Source organism: Atta cephalotes (genome assembly GCF_000143395.1).
Source record: "Atta cephalotes unplaced genomic scaffold scaffold00023, whole genome shotgun sequence".
NCBI classification, from domain to species: domain Eukaryota; kingdom Metazoa; phylum Arthropoda; class Insecta; order Hymenoptera; family Formicidae; genus Atta; species Atta cephalotes.
In genome coordinates, this window is record NW_012130087.1 from 3,551,534 (window position 1) to 3,555,747 (window position 4,214).

The window sequence follows — 4,214 nt, forward strand, 5'->3', positions numbered from 1 at the left end:
ACAAATTAAAAATGATTTATTAAAATGTATTATTACTTGAACTTTATATATAGATATAATTAATATTGCTTAATTACAATATTTAAATCAAAGCTGTAATTTGTTGGAAAATAAAATAAATTTGTGCGCGGATAAAATAAAGTTTAGCAATAAAAAGAAATTTATCTGATACTTATTTCTGATAAGCTAACATAAGTTAGAAGCAGTGACGCGAGAAAGTAGAACACGATTTCTCGAAAGTTAGGGTTAAAGGACATTTCCTGAAACGATATATTTTCGATCTTATGTTCTACTGCACGATATCCTACGTATTTATACGAAAGAGACTATTCCGTATCCTCTGAACATTTCTGTACCACCTGTTTCTGTTGGTAATAATTAACAGTTAACTTAGATTTAGTATCCACTGAACCATGTAACATTGGCTAATGTTCATTACTGGTTTCAGACTGTTTCATAAAGCGTTGGTTGTAATGGAGGTGCTTACGTCGATAAACTAAGTGTGCTCGTTGTGTGTAACAAAATACTTATTCATCATGTTACAACATAAATTAGTATTATGTTTCTCCATTCCACAATTTTGTTCTAATATTGACTTGGCCGCTATCTGTTCTATTATAATTTTTGAATAAACATAATGTTTCTCATTATATTTCATAACTTGAAAAAGTTCAATTTTTTCTATATATTTTATGAAATTTTTAATAATTTATTGTATTTTACCTAACTACTATTTTTAAAATATTTCGATGAGAATGTATGATTTTCGTTCTCTATTCTGTGTATCGAATCGAACTTCCATTCTCACATTTTTTGCGCGTGCGAGAATCATTTCAAAAAATTTAAATTTTATTGCAGAAACGTTATTTTTCTGTTGTTTTTCATCACTGTCGCGATAGTTAGAGATCTAATATCGTTATATTTTATAGCAAGCGTTATATTTTAGATAGCGTTTGAACTGATTTCAACAGGGGATTAATTTCAAGATTTCATGTTCTGCGTAGCACAGATGACTCTGCGAAACGCAGAAAAATAGCTGTTTCGAGTTATCTCTTTTGCTACGTACACAAGAATACAATTCTGCGAGCGAGTATCGTTTCGTCTCGAATGTCCCTGATAACAATATAATTCCGGGCTGCTCTTCTCCCCAGGGACACAAGCTCGGATTAAACTCCCGCGCGTGGATTTTCCCGAAAAGCGCCATTTCCAGCCTTTTCATGGACAAACTCACCGCTTTATGTCGGTACTACAAAATCATTTTCAAACCGAAAAGTTTCATCCAGATAGCAAAGTACTTTGTAAAATTATTTGCTTTAAATTGTCTCAAAACGAATGCTTTGAATAGTTATTCTGTTTAAACATATTTATTGTCAAATCTGAAGATGAAATTATTCAATAGTTTCGGAATATTGAATTTTTAGAAAGTTTAAATCGATAAACGATAGGCACCTCTATTTATATTAATAAAATATTTAAAATTTTATATTTTAACATAACATGTACTTACTTTAATTAAAAATTTCAGTGTGCAATGTAGTTCAAGATTTAAGTTATTAATATAATATTATTTAATGTTATTAAAAATGTTAACTATTGAATATTAATTTTAAGTTCTAATAGATCATATATGATATATTTAATGACGAAAATTAAAAAGATAATTTAAATTAAATTAAATTATCTGTTCACTAAAAGAAAATTTATCTCATAATTTTCTTATAATTTAGAACATCGATTAATCGAGCGATTAATAATCGATAATCGAGCGGTATCTTCTCCAGAGATTAAAAAATTTCGAGTCATCGGAGGATCATAACTGGAAGGAAATTGTGCCAGATCCACGACGCGCTGTATGTCGTTGAGCGAAAATTAATATTGAGCAAAATGCAATCGGCCTTGCTCGACTGAGTTACAGAGTGAACCTATCGAGGCATAGCAGACTCCGAGAGACAGGGGGGCGGTGCTGTATGCCGGGTTTAAACGAAACCCACGTAACGTTCTCCGGCCTCCCTTTATATTTTCCAGGACGTGTACAGCCGTCCGAAAGCCGCTTTTCCATTCGCTCGTTCTGAATGGAGGGAGCCTTCTTATTCGCTCACACCGACTACCCACACAGGACTGATGTGGTATGGTCCGTATAAGCTAGACTACTCCTATTGTATCACTGGAAATTCCGGTATCAGCCAGCCAGCGGAGATAAATATTACATTTTTACATATTACACCGAATATGGTGTATCTCGGATATCTACCAGACACAGAATTTTCCATTCCTTTTGTATTTGTGGATTCTTCCTCTCTGAAGAGATGAAAGTCGATCTTTCTATGAGAAAAATTTTGTCTAGCATATTACAATGTACATAATTCTCAAAACGAAACATGTCTATAAATATATGACTTTGGACTATGAAATTTTTATCAAGATAGCTTCTGGAATTTTTTCAGGATACGAATAATTTTTTCAATATACCTATCATGCAATAGCTTATCTTTTAATATAACACGAACATACATATAATACAACCAACTATTATTAAAATTCATATCTGGTTTCAATCATTATCCATCTGCCTTTCTGATAGGGAGGTAAATAAATCGGATAGAACGAGATAACAAAGTCTTATTCCTGATGAATTATTATTATTGCCACGGTAATGGGTTGGGAAGTTTGTCTAAGGAGGAGACTTCGTTCGGAAACGTATTTCCGCGCACTAATCTCTATCCTAGCGGTATGCGGGCTTGCGTTTTGCTAACAAGAACACAGTAAAGGCATATCATTAGTTATCGTACGCGTACGTTGGGAACTACGTGTAGAAATTCAAAAGCGCTTATGTATCTACGCACGTATCGCGTCTAACGAGACTTCCTGTGCACAAGAAACAGAGCGAGCGAGCAATAAGGATCTGGGAAACGGTTGCTCGAGGAAACGCAAATATCATTTACAGCCCGGCGCGTTACGGCGTGTTACGGTTTATTCGTTGACTTTATTGCGTGTAAAATAAAATATATCACGTATTCTCCTATTACATAAGTTCATCATTTATGATCATATCAAATAACTGATAATTGATTGTAGTCACGATTAAAAATACAGTCGACAATACATATTCATTTTATTTACCTTGATGATATCACATTATAGAGAGTAATTTATTATAAATATTAATCGTCGTTGTAAATTTTCTGCAGCAGATTATCCTTCTTATCTGTGGTACTGTCTAAATGATTAATAGCAGCCATATGAGGAATTATTCGATGCTATAAATTTATGTAAATTTGCGAGCCAAACAAATTTGTCGGTCGATGGAAGGAACAAATTATTGCTGATCCGATGATCTCTAAATAATAACACTCCCGTGTGTGCGTCGTTTAATTTACATCGTCATGCCGCTCAATATGTACTCCGCCCCGATCAATTCATCGCTCATTAATATCCCATTGATACAATAAATACGAATGCCATTAATATCGATGAGGCACTGATGCGCCCAGAACGTTGAATTATGCGTTATTATAAATAACGCACGTTATTCGACAATCGGGCGTCTAATTAGCAACCTGACGGCCGTCATTCCGCACCCGTAATGACTCGTTATACGGAGATAATGATAACGGCAGCTTCGTGGGAGGTACGACGGTGTTCCGTCTTACAGATAATGACCCCCATTGCAACCAAGCGTTACAACGCAAATTATGCGCTGTGGCAGGCTGATGTCAACCGATCGTTGATCCCGTGCTTGCATTTGCCGGCAGGCGGTTGCTCTTTCTTCTGGATTGCGCGGTCATAATTATCGATATCGGGTCTCGTAACGATCGCGGGCTTGCGGCAACAGCCGCTATTTTCGATCATAAATATCCCACGTTGTTGTAAGATATTGCACAATGTCGTGTAACCGCGATATTTCTTGTCGTAACGCGACTTTTACCATTGTCCTCAATGGGCTACATACATGAATATTAATATTATATATCTACTTTTATATTAATGTAAGAATTTTTTTATATACATTATTTGTAGAATTTAATACAGAATTCAATGAATATTCTTTAAAGAAATATTGCGATAAAACGATGGAATTATAAAATAAAATAAAATTAAAATGTTGACATTAAAAAAAAGAAAGATGGAAATATTAATATTAATATTATCACTGATATAAAAGATAATTTAAAACAAATTTTAAAGCGAATTATTAATTAATCAGAAACGAACAG